The sequence below is a fragment of the Hyla sarda genome, chromosome 6 (assembly GCF_029499605.1).
Source record: "Hyla sarda isolate aHylSar1 chromosome 6, aHylSar1.hap1, whole genome shotgun sequence".
In the NCBI taxonomy this organism is placed as follows: domain Eukaryota; kingdom Metazoa; phylum Chordata; class Amphibia; order Anura; family Hylidae; genus Hyla; species Hyla sarda.
This window is the reverse complement of record NC_079194.1, coordinates 259,359,875-259,379,534: the sequence shown is the minus strand read 5'-3', so window position 1 is coordinate 259,379,534 and position 19,660 is coordinate 259,359,875. Positions and strand designations below refer to the sequence as shown.

At 44.2% G+C, this 19,660-nt stretch overlaps 1 protein-coding gene across 3 annotated transcripts in view; it reads right to left on the bottom strand.

The window, feature by feature from the left end:
* SLC25A45 (solute carrier family 25 member 45) overlaps window positions 1–19,660 on the bottom strand; it is a 197,744-nt gene that overhangs the window by 105,570 nt on the left and 72,514 nt on the right. The window contains exon 3 of one of the 3 annotated variants that reach the window (XM_056527084.1): window positions 11,495–11,553. The exons of the other annotated variants lie outside the window; for them this stretch is intronic. The gene's annotated coding sequence lies outside the window, so the exon portion shown is untranslated. The remainder of the gene's footprint in view (window positions 1–11,494; window positions 11,554–19,660) is intronic. 3 annotated transcript variants of the gene reach the window in all.

Here is a 19,660-nt window from a genome sequence, read left to right as displayed (position 1 = left end):
TCTCTCACAGTTTGCATAGAATTTCTTCCAATGCAATTTCCTGGTGAACAGGTGTAGATCCTTCACCCAGTTGAATTTATTAAATGCCGAGGTGGGTACAAAGCCCAGGCCCTTGCTAAGAATGCACATTTCAGATTCAGAGAGTTGATATGCAGATAAGTTAATAATTTGTAGGGCAGAGTTCAATTGTTTCTGTTCCTTAGTGGGTAGAACGTGTCCTGAGGGGGTCTCTCTAAAAAAGGACCTTGTTCGGGTGGAGCCCCACCCCTGCCTCCTCTCTTAGGACCTCTTCCTCCTCTCTTCCCACGGCCTCGACCTCGCCCCTTATTCCTAGATGGTTGGTCTCTATCAGAGTCAGAAAAATCTGTCTCTGTAGAGGAACCTTCAACCGTTGGTTCACCAGTGCCGCCTTTGGGGAGAAACCGGGGCCACGGGGCCACGCAGCTAAAGGTGCTATGGACCCACGGACACCCACTGAGGTACGCTGGAAAAAAAAATTTAAAAACTTTTTTTTTTTTTTTAACCCTAACCTGTCCCTACCTAAATCAAAAGCTATCCCTGGGGATTTCTGTGCCAAGGGGCCACAGAAAGGGGGCAAGGGGCACTTTTTTTACTGTGAGGGGATGGTGAGCAGCACGGGGCTCCATCTCTGTTAAATGGCGAGCAGAACGGAGCAACATGCTCCTAGCCCACCCAATCCCCTCCCATTACACTGTGATTGGTGTGGCCACTTTGGCCACCCAATCACAACTGTACTGAGAGGGGTAGCCACAATGCCAGCTCCCAGTACAGCATGGATGGTGATTGGTGGTGTATACTACACCACCAGTCACCATCTATATCCGGGTCACAGGGTCACACGTCACCCGATGACTCGGAACCGCTGCAGAATGCCGGTAAGCAGTTACCGGCGTCCTGCAGCAATCGCCGGTATAGGAGGTCCTCCGGACCTCCTCCGGCACACTGCCGGGATGTCTGCTGATTGAAATCAGCAGACATCCGGCTCCGATCCCCGCCCGGCGAGCGGCGGGGAACGGAATGGCAGCACATCGCTCGTCTGACTTGACGAGCGATGTGCTGCAATCGTGGACATGGGGGGTATGCCGAGATGCCTGCTGAACGATTTCAGCAGGCAACCGACTCCGGTTTTCCCACGGGCGTATGGATACGCCCTGCGTCCTTAAGGACACGGAATGCAGGGCGTATCCATACGCCCTGCATCCTGAAGAGGTTAAGGGGTTAAACATGTCAGTTTACTTATTTTCTTTACATTTAGGTCTGTTCAGATCAACATCATAGAACTCCTTTATAGTCACTGATAACAGGACTTGATAGCTGGTGTGACAAAAGACATCAATGCTTCCTAACAGGTCCCACTGATGTGAACATAGCCTTAAAGAAGTACTGCAGCCCAAAACAACGTATCCTCTATCCGCAGGATAGGGGATAAGTCTCTGATTGCAGGGGACCTGGAACTGCCACAGCTCTCTGCACAGCTAACGCTTGTGTCGTCGACCTCACTAAGAGGTCGACAGACATGCCCCCCCCCCCCCTCCATTCAGCGCCATGGGAGAGGCAGGGATGCAGGAACGCAGCATCATGCCGTGTTGAACACACCTCCTGCATGGGGAGAGCTGCAACAGTTCCCGATCCTAGTAAAGGAGATCGCAGGGGCCCCAGCTGTCGGACCCCCTGCAATTAGACATTTATCCCCTATCCTGGAGTTGTTCTTGGCTGCAGTACTCCTTTAATATACCAAATATACTGATACGAATATTGCAGTTGTTTTCTATTGCCTGGCAGCTTATGATGCCCATGAGCTGCCAGCCAATTTCCGAAAAGGAGGGAAGAGAATGCGGAGATAAGCAGGAGGTTGGTGCAAGAAACACTCTCTGCAATTGAGATAAAGCATGAATTTTGCTTCTCCAGGCATTTTTGTGTTTAAACAAAAAAGATGGTTCACTGCCTTACTGTACCTACTGTTTTCTTATCATTTCAGATATGTGTATGCAGTGGACTATGTCAGATTCCGTGGACTACTTCGATGACCTGCGTTTTTTTTTCCGATTTCAATAAAATGTTTAACCCCTTAAGGACTCGGCCATTTTTTGCAATTCTGACCACTGTCACTTTAAACATTAATAACTCTGGAATGCTTTTAGTTATCATTCTGATTCCGAGATTGTTTTTTCGTGATATATTCTACTTTAACATAGTGGTAACATTTTGTGGTAACTTGCATCCTTTCTTGTTGAAAAATCCCAAAATTTGATGAAAAATTTGAAAATTTAGCATTTTTCTAATTTTGAAGCTCTCTGCTTGAAAGGAAAATGGATATTCCAAATATTTTTTTTTTTTTATTCACATATACAATATGTCTACTTTATGTTTGCATCATAAAATTGACGTGTTTTTACTTTTGGAAGACACCAGAGGGCTTCAAAGTTCAGCAGCCATTTTCCAATTTTTCACAAAATTTTGAAACTCGCTTTTTTTCAGGGACCAGTTCAGGTTTGAAGTGGATTTGAAGGGTCTTCAGATTAGAAATACCCCATAAATTACCCCATTATAAAAACTGCACCCCCCAAAGTACTCAAAATGACATTCAATCAGCCTTTTAACCCTTTAGGTATTTCACAGGAATAGCAGCAAAGTGAAGGAGAAAATTCACTATCTTCATTTTTTACACTTGCATGTTTTTGTAGACCCAATTTTTGAAGGGGTAAAAAGGAGAAAAATTTTACTTGTATGTGAAACCCAAGTTTTCTCCAGTAAGCACATACCTCATATGTCTATGTTAATTGTTCGGCGGGCGCAGTAGAGGGCTCAGAAGGGAAGGAGCGACAAATGGTTTTTGGGGGACATGTCACCTTTAGAATGCCCCTATGGTGCCAGAACAGCAAAAAAAAAAAACACATGGCATACCATTTTGGAAACTAAACCCCTCGGGGAACATAACAAGGGGTAAAGTAAACCTTAATACCCCACAGGTGATTCACAACTTTTGCATATGTAAAAAAAAAAAAGAAAAAAAGGGTTTTTAAAAAGGGTAATAGCAGAAAATACCCCCCAAAATTTGAAGCCCAATTTCTCCCGATTCAGAAAACACCCCATATGGGGGTGAAAAGTGCTCTGCTGGCGCACTACAAGTCTCAGAAGAGAAGGAGTCACATTTGGCTTTTTTGAAGGAAATTTTGCTCTGGGGGCATGCCGCATTTAGGAAGCCCCTATGGTGCCAGGACAGCAAAAAAAAAAAAAACCACATGGCATACCATTTTGGAAACTAGACCCCTTGGGGAACGTAACAAGGGGTAAAGTGAACCTTAATACCCCACAGGGGTTTCACAACTTTTGCATATGTAAAAAAAAATAAATTACCTCATTTAGGAAGCCCCTATGGTGCCAGAACAGCAAAAAAAAAAACCACATGGCATACTATTTTGGAAACTAGACCCCTCGGGGAATGTAAGGGGTTAAGTGAACCTTAATACCCCACAGGTGTTTCACAACTTTTGCATATGTAAAACTAAAATTTTTTTTTACCTAAAATGCTTCTTTTCCCAAAAATTTTACATTTTTAAAAAAGGTATGATTCACAGTTAGTCCACTAAGGGATGTGTGACAGTACCAGAGAGAAAATAGAAGTCACAGGGGGGTACACACTTAAAATATAACTTTTAATCAGACACGTTCTAAAAGCATAGGCCCCACAACAAAATTGAGTCAGTATGGTAATTGGACACCAGATCTGTGATATGCAATACACACCGTGTATGGATGAGGTGTGTATTGTATAGAGGGATAGGGTCTAGAAGAGCAGGGTACACAATTATTTGGTCACCCTAGTAATCCCTGTCGGGGAGATGTGGTGAGGTCTACCCCTGCTCCCACAGGGACCGTCGGAGCACTCGCCCTAGAAAGGGCGACCCCTGCCCCGATCTACCCCTTGGACTACACCCTAGAAATCCCTATTAGTAAATAATAGCCCTTGTTCTGGTGTACCCGACGCGTTTCAACCACATCGGTGGGTTCATCAGGGGTTAACCAGGCAAGATACAGTACAAGGATAAATATTATCAATAATTAAACTAATTACAAAAATAGAAAGATGTAAATGGTAGGGAAAAAGCGGAACCGTGAGCGCACATGTAGCTGGAGCACCTATGTGGTTTATGCAGTAATGGTGCTAACACTTTTGCTTATATTAACCTGGTGACAATGTTGCCCTCAGGTGGCTACTCACGGTTACCAACGCTGCCGCAGTGGCGGTATCCCTAGGTGCACTGCCACAGTGGTGGGCAGTGCCTTCAGCCGATCGGTGTCCTGGCTTGCCTGCCGCGGACACCCATGCTGTATTTATGTGTGTCTGAAGCGAAAATCGCGCGCGCACACTAGCCGCCGCGCGTCACTTCCGGTCATGACGTCTAACTTCCGGTGACGCGTCTCTGGGCGCTGAGCGTCGCTCGTCGCTAGGCAGCGCTCAGGATGAGAGCGCAGCGCTGTCAGCAACTAGTAGAAACAAGGTATTAAGCCGGGAATAACGGACAAATGGACCTTATATACAAGGTGCGGAGTGACGGATAACTCATATTGTGAATAGAGTCGTGAATGAGTAACTGAGTGAGAGGACCTCAGTACCTCCATATGTATGTGCAGAGTGTCAATGGGACAACCGCATCATTAGGAGGGGAAAGGATAGTTGCTACATGTGATGACATGGGGGGGGGTTGAAAAGAGCAGATAATTTGGAATGAGAAATAATAAATCAATAAAAGTGGAAACATATTGGAGATGTGTAACTGGGGTATAGACCTCACAGATTATTCCAAAAAGCAGGCATAACTCAAGGCCTCATTTAATCCACCAGGAGACTGTGTCTGTAGGGAGAAAATCCACCGGGTTTCCTTTTGGAGGATCAACCTATCCCAGTCTCCTCCTCTGGTGGGAGGTCTAACAAGTTCTATCCCCACAAATCTCAGGTTTTGGGCGTCCCCGCCATGTTGGCCATTGATGTGCCGAGCTAGTGGCTTGTCGGCCAAATTAATGATGTCTCTCAAGTGCTCGCCAACTCTTCTCCTAAACTCCCTGATTGTCTTGCCAACATATTCCATACCACAAGTACAGGTGGCTTTGTAAACAATCCCCTTACTCCGGCAGTTGATAAAGTCACGTATGGAATAAATCTGCCCAGTATTGGTGCTAGAGAATGTTTTAGTCACTTCAATATGTTTGCAAGCAATGCATCCGCTACAACGGAAGCACCCTTTGATCTGCCTATTCAACCAAGTGCCTTGTGCCTGAGGTGGCACATAGTGGCTATTCACAAGCCTGTCTCTCAGACTACGGCCCTTTCTGAAAGAAATCTGAGGATGAAATCCCAAAACGTCCTTCAGGTCAGGGTCCATCCTCAAAATCTCCCAGTGTTTGCTGAGAATACATCTAACATCTTGTGCTCCCCCATCATAGGTAGCCACCAATCTAATGAGATTATCTGAGTTCAAATCCCGGGGTTTGGGTACAAGCAGACTAGCTCTGTCTACCTTCCTTGTTTCTTGGTATGCTTTTCGTAGAACCCAATCCGGGTAACCTCTGGCCTGAAAGCGCTGCCTCAAATCAGCAGCTTAGCTCATGAACTCAGATTGGGATGAACAATTCCTCTTCATCCTCAAATATTGCCCCTTAGGGATGCCTCGTTTTAATGGTACCGGGTGAAAACTACGCCATTCCAACAAAGAGTTGGTCGCAGTGGCCTTACGGTATACAGTAGTCTGTAAAGTACCCCTGGCGTCCTTCTTAATGAGGACATCAAGAAAGGGTAACTCGTTGTGTGCCAGTTCAAAGGTGAATTTGAGGCCTACTGCGTTGTTGTTAAGGGCGTCTACAAAGAGTGTAAAGTCATCACGGGTACCATTCCATATGACGAAGATGTCGTCAATGTACCGTGCCCATAGCCCAACCTGCTCCGTAAATTGCACCAGTTGTTCACCAAAAACTAGCACCTCCTCCCACCAGCCCAGATAGAGATTCGCATAAGTGGGGGCACAGGGGCTCCCCATTGCGGTCCCTCTGAGCTGGTGGAAGGTGCGTCTGTCAAATAAAAAGTCATTCCTGGTGAGGGTGAAACGGAGCAAGTCTATAACAAATTGGCTATGGGCACGGTATTGGCAACCTCTACTACGTAGAAAATATTCTACCGCCGCTATTACCAGGTCATGGGGAATGCACGAATATAAAGACTCCACATCTATGCTGGCTAACCATGTATTCTCCTCCAGGGTCAGACCATCTAACTTTTTTAATAGATCTGTAGTGTCTCGGGTATATGAGGGCAATGCCATCACAAAGGTTTTCAGTATGGCATCAACATACACACCAGCATTCTGCGAGAGATTGCCCACGCCCGATACTATGGGTCTGCCCTTGAGGGGTATGGTGCCTTTATGTATTTTTGGCAAGGAGTAGAACGTTGCCACCCTAGGATGGCGAGGTACCAGAAAATCAGCTTCTTCTTCGCTCACCAGGTCTGCATCCTTGGCTATCTGTACAATCTCAGCTAGTTCCGTACGGTACTGTATGGTGGGGTCCTCCCTTAAAATCTCATAACAATCTTCCTTCAAGAGGAGTTCCAGACACATCTGACGGTATTTTAGATGGTCCATAATCACAATGTTGCCCCCCTTATCGGAGGGCTTGATTACTAGGGACTTGTCTTTTTCCAATTTCAGCAGTGCCTGCATCTCGTCATGGGTAAAGTTTGCATTACCGATTGATCTGACCTGATCTAAGCCATTTAAGACCAGGTTCATAAAAACATCGATACAGGACATATCACCCGTAGGTGGCATCTTTTTACTCTTATTTTTCAACTGAGTGAAGGGACCTGATCCACTGGGTTGGTCTCCTTCGCTCATTAGGTCAACCAGTATTTCTGCACCCCTGAGGACGTCCCTAGGCAAATCAAGTTCCTGGGCACGATGTCTCTCACAGTTTGCATAGAATTTCTTCCAATGCAATTTCCTGGTGAACAGGTGTAGATCCTTCACCCAGTTGAATTTATTAAATGCCGAGGTGGGTACAAAGCCCAGGCCCTTGCTAAGAATGCACATTTCAGATTCAGAGAGTTGATATGCAGATAAGTTAATAATTTGTAGGGCAGAGTTCAATTGTTTCTGTTCCTTAGTGGGTAGAACGTGTCCTGAGGGGGTCTCTCTAAAAAAGGACCTTGTTCGGGTGGAGCCCCACCCCTGCCTCCTCTCTTAGGACCTCTTCCTCCTCTCTTCCCACGGCCTCGACCTCGCCCCTTATTCCTAGATGGTTGGTCTCTATCAGAGTCAGAAAAATCTGTCTCTGTAGAGGAACCTTCAACCGTTGGTTCACCAGTGCCGCCTTTGGGGAGAAACACATATACTTTGTTGTCTTTAAAGTCCTGTAAGTCACGGACAAACTGTCGGTGTTTTCTCTCCTTCAGGTGGTACTGGAACGCGGGTGTCCGCGGCAGGCAAGCCAGGACACCGATCGGCTGAAGGCACTGCCCACCACTGTGGCAGTGCACCTAGGGATACCGCCACTGCGGCAGCGTTGGTAACCGTGAGTAGCCACCTGAGGGCAACATTGTCACCAGGTTAATATAAGCAAAAGTGTTAGCACCATTACTGCATAAACCGCATAGGTGCTCCAGCTACATGTGCGCTCACGGTTCCGCTTTTTCCCTACCATTTACATCTTTCTATTTTTGTAATTAGTTTAATTATTGATAATATTTATCCTTGTACTGTATCTTGCCTGGTTAACCCCTGATGAACCCACCGATGTGGGCTATTATTTACTAATAGGGATTTCTAGGGTGTAGTCCAAGGGGTAGATCGGGGCAGGGGTCGCCCTTTCTAGGGCGAGTGCTCCGACGGTCCCTGTGGGAGCAGGGGTAGACCTCACCACATCTCCCCGACAGGGATTACTAGGGTGACCAAATAATTGTGTACCCTGCTCTTCTAGACCCTATCCCTCTATACAATACACACCTCATCCATACACGGTGTGTATTGCATATCACAGATCTGGTGTCCAATTACCATACTGGCTCAATTTTGTTGTGGGGCCTATGCTTTTAGAACGTGTCTGATTAAAAGTTATATTTTAAGTGTGTACCCCCCTGTGACTTTTAAAAAAGGTAAAAGCAGAAAATACCCCCCAAAATTTGTAACACAATTTCTCCCGAGTACGGCGATACCCCATATGTGACCCCAAACTGTTGCCTTGAAATACGACAGGGCTCCAAAGTGAGAGCGCCATGCGCATTTGAGGCCTAAATTAGGGATTGCATAGGGGTGGACATAGGGGTATTCTACGCCAGTGATTCCCAAACAGGGGGCCTCCAGCTGTTGTAAAACTCCCAGTAGTTGTTTTGCAACAGCTGGAGGCTCCGTTTTGGAAACCGTGGCGTACCAGACGTTTTTCATTTTTATTGGGGAGAGGAGGGGGGCTGTGTAGGGGTATGTGTATATGTAGTGTTTTTAACTTTTTATTTTATTGTGTGTTAGTGCAGTGTAGTGTTTTTAGGGTACAGTCGCATGGGCGGGGGGTTCACAGTAGTTTCTCGCTGGCAGTTTGAGCTGCGGCAGAAAATTTGCCGCACCTCAAACTTGCAGCTGGATACTTACTGTAAACCTCCGCCCATGTGAGTGTACCCTGTACATTCACATTGGGGGGGGAACATCCAGCTGTTGCAAAACTACAACTCCCAGCATGTACGGTCTATCAGTGCATGCTGGGAGTTGTAGTTTTGCAACAGCTGGAGGCATACTGGTTGTGAAACGCCGAGTTTGGTAACAAACTCAGTGTTTTGCAACCAGTGTGCCTTCAGCTGTTGCAAAAGCTACAACCCCCAGCATGTAGGGTCTTGTAGTTATGCAACAGCTGGAGACAAACTGGTTTGCAACTTAACTCAGTGTGCCTTCAGCTGTTGCAAAACTACAACTCTCAGCAGTCACCAACAGCCAACGGGCATGCTGGGAGTTGTAGTTATGCAACCAGCAGATGCACCACTACAACTCCCAGCATGCACTTTAGCTGTTTGTGCAAGCTGGGAGTTGTAGTTACACAACAGCTGAAGGTACACTTTTCCATAGAAAAAATGTGCCTCCAGCTGTTGCAAAACTATAAGTCTCAGCATGCCCATAAGGGCATGCTGGGAGTTGTGGTGGTCTGCCTCCTGCTGTTGCATAACTACAGCTCCCAAAATGCCCTTTTTGCATGCTGGGAGCTGTTGCTAAGCAACAGCAGGAGGCTGTCACTCACCACCAACGATCCACGCCGCATCAGGTCAGTCCCTCGCCGCCGCCGCCGCTCCTGGGGCCCCGATCCCAACATTAATGCCGGGGATCGGGGTCCCCAGCTCCGGGGGTCCACGTCCCGCACCCGCTCATGTCCTCCGGAAGTGACACCCGCAGCAGGCGCCCTGATTGGTCGGCTGGGAAACCAGTGCCACCTCACCCCTGCAGAGACGGCCCCGAACAGCCTGTAATTCTGGGTCACCGGGTCACTGGAGACCCGTTTGACCCGGAATCTGCCGCAGATCGCTGGACTGAATTGTCCAGCGATCTGCGGCCATCGCCGACATGGGGGCTAATCATAACCCCCCTGGGCGATATGCCCCGATGCCTGCTGAACGATTTCAGCAGGCATCAGGCACCGGCTCCCCTCCAGCTAGCGGCGGGGGGCCGGGATTTGACAGGATGTACTCAAACGTCCTGAGTCCTTAAGGACTTGGAAAAGGGTCCGTTTGAGTACGTCCTGCGTCCTTAAGGGGTTAAGGAGGGCTTGTGAAGGAGTATTTGTTGTAATAAAACTTTTTTTCAATGTGTCGTGTATTTTAAAATGTAATTTTAAGGCTTAGTAGTGGAAGTTGTTTTATAAGCGGAGTCCATTACCAAGCTAGGGCCTATCGTTGGCCCCAAAAACAGCTAGCACTAACCCCCAATTATTACCCCAGTACCCACCACAAGAGTATTGGAAGAGCCTGTACCAATAGGCCCAGAGAGTCAAAACTGGCAAACATGGGCAGCAGCAAGCTCATGTTATTTAGGGTGGGGAAGGCCAATAACAATGGTCCTCACCAAACCCTTAAACATCAGGCTGATGCGGATTGGTTGCTATCTGGCTGAGAATGAAAAGACAGGGAACTCCCCATCTTTTAATTTTCAACCAAATACCAACCAAGCAGCAACAGCCTGACGTTACCAGGGTTGGCAAGGACCCTATTTATTGGCCAAATAACATCAACTTGTTATATTCTAGGCCCAGAGGTTCAAATTTACAAAAGTAACAATTGGGGGTTAGTGCTAGCTGTTTTTGGGGCTAACGCTAAGCTCCGGCTTGTTAATGGACTGCATATATAAGACTACTAAGCCTTAAAAAAAAAAACACATGACACATTGAGAAAAATTTTATTACAAAAAATAACTCCCCCACAAGCCCTTGTTAACCATTTTATTGAAATTAGAAAAATCCTGCAGATCATGGAAGTAGCCCAGTGAATATAACGTAGTCCACCACATATCTGAAATGAGAAGAGAAGAACAACACGAAAAATGGGTGCATTTAGGGTTCTCTCCGTTGGGGAGAGCTCCCATAAAGTTGTGTGTTCCCAAACAAGGAGCCTCCAGGCCAAAAGGTAGTCTGGTATTGATGGGGGTTGTAGTTCCGCAACAGCTGGAGGCACCCTGTTTGGAAACATGCTACCAGTAAGGGTCTGTTCACATTTTACAAAACATACAAAGTGAACAGAGCCATATAATACAACACTAGCTCCTGGCTATAGCTCCACCTCTAATTATGTCATCACTAGAGGCAGGGTTACACCAGAAAAGGAGTCAGGGTGGTAAGTGGGTGTCTGGCTACATATACTGTAGATGGCTGGATACAATGTATACCTTCTGCCCAGCATGAACTGTGCCCGTGGCTGTACAGCTGCAGGCAAATTTCACCCCTGCTAGGAGCAAGGAATCCAGTCATTATAGTGACGGGAGTCCTGGCTCATGTCTAGTATACATCGGTGGGATATGAATTGCTATATGGCCAGTGGAAGTAAGTAGTGATGCATCACTATTTACCTCCTTACACTTTGTGGGCCGGGCCCCCTGCATCTGACCCATGAAGTGGTATCCTGAAGGCAGTGAAAAACTGTCACAGGATTTCCACTCCGACAAAAATGCCCCAAAAAACGCAGGAAAAAGCAGTGGCAATTTTTTTTTTGCTGTTTTTAGGAGGTAAAAACATTTAAAAAAAAAAACGTGGAAACCTAGACTGACACTACTCATATTGTATGTCAGCTTGGTCACCTTGCACGAACTTCACAGACACTCCCATTTTTAAGTTAATATTTAAGTATCTTGTATAATGAATAACTAATCATATTTTAAGATAACACAGTATGTGATGACTTATTTCACTCTTATATTTTACAAAGCTCTTGTACGAAGATCATTTAAAGACATACATGACAGGATGTTATTTGAAGACCATATGTAAGTTGTAAGCTTTAAATATATTGCGGCTCTGAAAAAAGATAAGAGTACCAATTATACAGGTGAATATATAGTATGCGTAATATAGATCTGGGTATTTGATTTCAGTTCTACCATAATTATTGTCTTTCCTTGAGAAAACCAGGATCTCCCCTCTTTACATAGGTATACTTTTTTTTAGGGTGTGTTCATATGTGATAGATTTGCTGCAGAAAATTCTGCAACTCATTAACAATTCAATTTATCTGAACGGGAATATTTCTCATGCATAGGACAGTTGCAGAAATTTGTGTGACATTTGTGTGTGTGAACCGAGCCTAAACAGAACAAAAAATATTGTGTCATTTATAGCACATATTTAAGAATACAATAGTCTCAGTTATGAATCCATTTTATTCATTGTTACTCAGTGCTGCCCCAATCTACTTACTACTAACTGATGACTACTGTGTATATAGTCAGATTCAGAGTGATTTATGTACATTATAGTTTTTTCCAGCAGCAAAATATTAGTCATTGTCAAGTGTGCTAACAACAAATAATAACCAAGAAATAGTAAAAACATTGGGGAAAACTAGTGTAATATAGTCACAAATTTGTGTGCAGCTTACAAGATCTGGTACAGATTGCATGCTGTGTTCAATCATTTAAGTTATATTGATACCTTCAGCACCAAATCCTGTAATGTGAATGTACCCAAAGGCTAGGTTTCCACACAGGTTTTTTTTCTGGCATTTTTGGAAATCTGCCACTGCAGTTTTTGAGCCAAACTCAGAGGTGTATCCAGTAGGAAGGAGAAGTAGAAGTCCTTCCTTTATATTTCCCATTCCTTTTGTATGCAGTTCTCACTTTGGCTCAAAAACTGTAGTGGCAGTGATTCAAAAACGCCAGAAAAAAAACCTGTGTGGAAGCCTAGCCTTACACTTGTTCTCTGGTGTCAAGCATCAATACATTTTCTCTTTTGTATTAACCAGTGGCTATGTTACAAGTGTTCCACTTGTACATGTAGACAGTGGAGTACCTATGCAATGGGGAAAGTGGCCTCCGCCAGAGGCACAGGCTGCCAAAGCGCAGGTATGGCACAGACACTTGTTCGGTAATTAAGATCCAGGACACTTGCCCTGGATCCTCAGGTGAGCGAGCAACACTTTCAGCTGTATACACCAAAAGGAGACTGTGACCTCCACCCCAGGCATTTCCAGTGTCAAAGACATCACTCATTCTCTGTGGACAAAGAAAGACGCGGTCACACTGTATTTTGAAGGTGACTGCTGCCTGGGACATGAGGTAAGCATCTTTTTCTCTGTTTTTCATCCTAGCGTTTGAAGGAGGGGGAGTGAGTGGCTACCTACCTACATAGCTACCTACCTGGCTACTAACCTACATAGCCTTCTATGTATCTACATAGCTAGCAAACTACCAAGCTACCTACTTACGTACTTAGCTATCTACAAAGCTACTTACCTAGCTACCTACCTACTTTACCTACATACATACGTACCTAGCTACCTATCTACATAGCTACTTACCTAGCTAAAAAAAAACTTCACAGGAGAGCAGCACAACCAAAATGTAGATTCAGTAGCCGGTGCACACTGTGTAGGAGCCTTGGAGAGGGGATCTCAACTTCAATATATCCAAATAGCAGCAGCACACGCAGTAGTAGGTGCAACTGAAGAAAAATTGATTGCATCATTCCAGTGTACACAGAGCAACGTTTCCATGGCCTCTCGCCGCCATTCTCAAGCCCAAATGTGTGACCCTCAATGTGGGTTATATATACTCAACAGATTAGGTAATTACATACATGAGTGCACAGTGTATACACAATAATTACAATATTATAAGAGACACACGTCAATACATTAGGGGTTCAGTGACATTGATGGTGTTTCCATGATGTGATTCCTTCCAGTGCTTATAGTGAAGTGGGCGGACGCTTGAAAATATACAGTAGTTACAGCTTTATATAATAGATAAACACTTACCAAGCAGAGCGACGTGGACATGTATATAGCACGCTGGTTGATCTAATATTGACTGCGCAAGTATAAATCACAGCCCCATTCAGAGACAAGCAGTCTCGCTCCTCTGCGCCCAATGAGGACGCGTCTCGATGTAAAATAATGGAGCATGCGCACTAGCGTAAGATCACGCATGGAGCGCCATCTTAATGAAGGGAGAATATCCCACATCACAGACGGAGCGCAGCGTATGCGCATAAATTCGCAAGTGCATATCTAGCACCATCTTTAAGAAGGTAAATTATCCAGTACAGTGCAAATATGTATATATATAATGAAAAGACCGGCAGGTAGTCACATGTCCTGTTTGCATGGGGAATTCAGCAGATAGAGCTGGCATGGCTCATAACCCTATAGCCATATATGAGCTTTTGGGTGTATGCACGCTACTAGCACCTGCATACACAGATGTCACTGCATGCATAAGGTATAGGGCAGACTGGCTCCAGTCATCAGACAGTCGCCGCTGCCCAAAACTTCACCTATTGCCCATAGCACAAGGGAAGTTTTCTGCAACCCCCAGGAAAATTTTGGTACCTCCAGCAAAAAAAAAAAAAATAATGACTGCTTTGAAGATTGGTGGTGCCTGATATATGTAAAAAAAAAATCATAATAACATGTCCAATGCTCTGCTGGTAATAACACATGGTGAATATCCAGAATATCTGAAATACTGAAAAGAAAAAGAGAAAGAAACATTAATAGGGTCAAAATTTCACAACATAGAGAAAAAGATGCATATCAGGATAATACTCTTCAGATTTTTTAGAAAAAATCCGGGATATGACTGTCAACAATCAGACTATCCTTGTCACTCTAGACGTGGCAAGTTTGTACACGTCCATCAATCATGATGCTGGTGTACATGCTGTTGAAAATGCTCTAATCCTGTCTGATTTTCCTACACATAAGATCGACTTCATTGTCTCACTGCTCAGAATAGTGCCTAAATGCAATTATTTTATGTTTAATGATGTTTATTACATGCAAAGAAGGGGCAACGCTATGGGCAGTAATGTGGCGCCCACATACGCTAATATTTATATGGCCCACCTGGAGGAGGAATACATCTATAGATCGCCCCACTTCAGCCGTGTGCTGAAGTGGTGGCGATATATCGATGACATTTTCCTATTATGGACAGGAACTGTGGATGAACTTTTATCATTCCATGAATTTCTCAATAATATACATACAGACATTAAATTCACCCTTACTCACTCCATGACATCTGTAAACTTTCTTGATGTGACAATAGGGAGAACTGAGGACAAATTGACTACGGACCTATACTATAAACCTACGTACAGCAATACATTATTGAGGTTCGATAGTGGACACCAAAGAGCAATGGTGAGGTCCCTACCTTTCAGCCAAAGCCATGCTTTGGGCTGAACGGATTACCGATGATGACATCAAACTGGATAGGGCTCTATCTAGGATGACCAGTAACTTTTTAGAGAAACAATATCCTAGGAGACTCATTGAACAACATAAAACACAGATCTTAGATTTGAGAAAACAAAAACATAACTCTTTAGGTGACACACTGGTGACAGATCCTACACCTTAAAAGACCTTTAATAGAATTCCATTTATTTCCGCCTAGAGTGATTGCTCATACCAAATTTCTTCCATCATACAGAAACACTAGCACTTAGTCAGAGAGGGCCACTCTAAGGTGAAAGAATTTAAGGAACCCCCCTAATGTCTTTTCGTAGGGCTCCAAATCTCAAAGTCAAAATTGTGAAAACTGATGTCTCCACTAAACCAAAAGGACAGCAAAAATATTTGACGGTAAAAAGTAGAGGCTGTTTTCCCTGCTTGAGTTGTGTGAATTGTGGGTACATGCAAAAAGGTACTAAATTTACTCCATACCCACATACCAAGCTTGAGTATGAGATTACATTTTATTTGAATTGCAACTCGGACTTTGTAGTCTTTCTGCTTTGGTGTCCCTGCCTATTGCTGTATGTTGGTGAGACGAGTCCTGATCTCAAGACTCGTATGAATCAACATCGCTATACAATCCGTAAGAAGAGACTTGACCTCCCAGTGTCAAAACATATTGCGGAAGACAATCATCAGGAACATGATCTTAGATTCATGATCTTGGATCATATCCCACCTCCCAAAAGAGGGGGGGGATCAAATAACTCTGCTAAAAAAGTGTGAACTTATGTGGATTTTTAGGCTCAATACGATGAGGCCACATGGCCTGAGTGCAGAATTCAAATCCTCCATTAAAATGACTAGGACATAGCTCTCCAGAAGTAGCCCTTGATCCTGATAAGCATCTTTTTCTGTATGTTGTGAAATTTTTACCCTATTAATGTTTCTTTCTTTTTTTCTTTTCTGTATTTCAGATATTCTGGATATTCACCATGTGTTATTACGAGCAGAGCATTGGACACGTTATTTTGATTTTTATTACATATGTTAGGCACCACCAATCTTCAACGCAGCCATTATTTTATTATTTTTTACTGGAGGTACCAAAATTGTCCTGGGGTTGCAGAACACTTCCCTTGGGCTATGGGCAATAGGTGAAGTTTTGGGCAGCAGCGACTGTCTGATGACTGGAGCACATCTGCCCTATACCTTATGCATGCAGTGACATCTGTGTATGCAGGTGCCAGTAGCGTGCATACACCCACAAGCTCATATATGGCTATAGGGTTATGAGCCATGCCAGCTCTATCTGCTGAATTTCACATGCAAACAGGACATGTGACTAGCTGCCCATCTTTTCATTATATATACATATTTGCACTGTACTGGATAATTTACCTTCTTAAAGATGGCGCTAGATATGCACTTGCAAATTTATGTGCATACGCTGTGCTCTGTCTGTGATGTGGGATATTCTCCCTTCATCAAGATGGCTCTCCATGTGCGACCTTACGCTAGTGCACATGCTCCATTATTTTACATGGAGACGCGTCCTCATTGGGCGCAGAGGAGCGAGACTGCTTGTCTCTGATTGGTGCTGCGATCTACACTTGCGCAGTCAATATTAGATCACGCTTAACCAGCGTGCTATATAAATGTCCACGTCACTCAGCTTGGTAAGTGTTTATCTATTATATAAAGCTGTAACTACTGTATATTTTCAAGCGTCCGCCCACTTCACTATAAGCACTGGGAGGAATCACATCATGGAAACACCTTGAACATCACTTAACCACTAATGTATTGACATGTGTCTCTTATAATATTGTAATTATTGTGTATACACTGTGCACTCATGTATGTAATTACCTAATCTGTTGAGTATATATAACCCACATTGAGGGTCACACATTTGGGCTTGAGAATGGTGGCGAGAGGCCGCGGAAGCGTTGCTCTCTGTACGCTGAAATGATTCAATAATTTTTTCTTTATTTGCACCTACTACTGCGTGTGCTGCTGCTGCTATTTGGATATACTTACCTAGCTAGCTAGCTACCTACTTACCTAGCTATTTACCTACCTACCTATTTATGTATCTGGCTATCTACCCACAGGGCTGCCGTCAGGGGGGTACAGCCAGTACCCCAGTAAGGGGCCTGGGCCCCCACTGCACCTCCCTGCAACAGCCCCAGCAAAGAAGCAGAAGGCTGCTGTTTAAACAGTGGTCTCCTGCTTCTGTAACTACAGTACGCAAATAGCATATGTAAGGTAATAGACGTTGCCAGCCGTGTAATGTAATTTCATTACTTGGACTGCCTGAGAAGTGCTGCGCCTCGGAGAATCAGAAAACCTGGCCTCAGCGCAGGATCAGTGGAAAGGCGAGTGGGATCTTTTTATTTTATTTTTTAGAAGACCTTTCTGGGGGCATTACCTATCTGGGGCATTAACTACCTGGAGGCTCTACCTACTGGGAGCATTCCTCTCCTACCTACTGGGGGCTTCTACCTTGCGGGGGGAGGAGGATTCCTTACCTACCTACTGGGAACCCTACATAATAGGGCAGGGGGAATTACCTACCCTTTCCCCCCAACACACTTACCTACTCCCTGATACTATGCAAAGAACCTAAGGTGAAAAACAGGTGGGGAATGTGCTTAAAAATTGTGGTGCCTAATATGTTTGTTGATTCTGTGGAGATGAGCCATGGTTGGGAGAAAACTTTATGGGGGTCTGAGCAAGACAGAGAAGAAAAGGAAAGAGAACTAATCCAAGAAGAAGCGTTCTGTGAATCAGTAGATGTAACTGTACTGTAATCACTGATATGGTCTGCATATGTGTAGAGCCAGGGTCACCACTATATGGGCTTTGCATAGGGGAATATTGATCTATGTTCAGTGGTTTTTATACAATCACCTTGTGGTGGTAATGGTAGTGGTCATGGTGTGGTGGAATTATTCTTCCTTGTCTACTGGTATTATTATTTGTAATATTAGTCTCAGTATACAGGATTTTGTCAGTTACAGTATGATGGTAATATCTATGACAATAAGATTCCTCCTTGTACAATTGGTAAAATTGATCTCAGTATACAGGATTTGAACAGTAATAGCATGATAATGATATGGTAATAATGTTTAGTCATAATATTTCCTCCCTCCTCCCTTATTGAAATAATTGGTTCTGGTTTTTCTTGTCATGTGTTTATCATGACATTTTTCAAGAAAATTAAGTATTTCTCACAGAAAAGGATTGCAGTAACACACGTTATGCTATACACATGTTTTATTCCCTTTGTGTGTATTGGAACTAAACTAAAAGGGAGGAAAAAAAGCAAATTGGACATAATGTCACACCAAACTCCAAAAATGGGCTGGACAAAATTATTGGCACCCTTAACCTTATATTTGGTTGCATACCCTTTGGAAAAAATAAATGAAATTAGTCGCTTCCTATAACCATCAATAAGCTTCTTACACCTCTCAGCCGGAATGTTGAACCACTCGTCCTTTGCAAACTGCCCCAGGTCTCTCTTATTGGAAGGGCGCCTTTTCCCAACAGCAATTTTAAGATCTCTCTACAGGTGTTCAACGGGATTTAGATCTGGACTCATTGCTGGCCATTTCAGAACTCTCCAGCGCTTTGTTGCCATCCATTTCTGGGTGTTTTTTGACGTATGTTTGTGGTCATTGTCCTGCTGGAAGACCCAAGATCTCGGACGCAAACTCAGCTTTCTGACACTGGGCTGTACAGTGCGACCCAAAATCTGTTGGTAATCCTCAGATTTCATGATGCCTTGCACACATTCAAGGCACCCAGTGCAAGAGGTAGCAAAACAACCCCAAAACATAATTGAACCTTCACCATATTTTACTGTAGATACTGTGTTCTTTTCTTTGTGGGCCTCATTCTGTTTTCGGTAAACAGTAGAATGATGTGCTTCACCAAAAAGCTCTATCTTGGTCTCATCTGTCCACAAGACGTTTTCCCAGAAGGATTTTGGCTTACTCAAGTTCACTTTGGCAAAATGTGGTCTTGCTTTTTTATGTCTCTGTCAGCAGTCGGGTCCTCCTGGGTCTCCTGTCATAGCGTTTCATGTCGATGGATAGTTGGGTCTGACACTGATGCTCCCTGAGCCTGCAGGACAGTTTGAATATCTTTGGAACTTGTTTGGGGCTGCTTATCCACCATCCGGACTATCCTATGTTGAGACACCTTTCATAAATTTTTCTCTTCCATCCACGACCAGGGAGGTTAGCTACAGTGCCATGGGTTGCAAACTTCTTGATAATGTTGCGCACTATGAACAAAGGCAAATCTAGATCTCTGGAGATGGACTTGAAACCTTGAGATTGTTGATATTTTTCCACAATTTTGGTTCTCAAGTCCTCAGACAGGTCTCTTCTCCTCTTTCTGTTGTCCATGCTTGGTGAGGCACACAAACACTCAATTCAAAGACTAAGTGAACTTCTCTCCTTTTTATCTGCTTTCAGGTGTCATTTTTATATTTTTCACACCTGTAATTTGCCTCAGTTGAGTTTAAAGGAGCATCACATGCTTGAAGCAATCCTATTTTTCCACAATTAGAAATGGTGCCAATAATTTTGTCCAGACCATTTTTGGAGTTTGGTGTGACATTATGTCCAATTTGCTTTTCTTTCCTCCCTTTTTTGGTTTAGTTCCAATACACACAAAGGGAATAAACATATGTATAGCAAAACATGT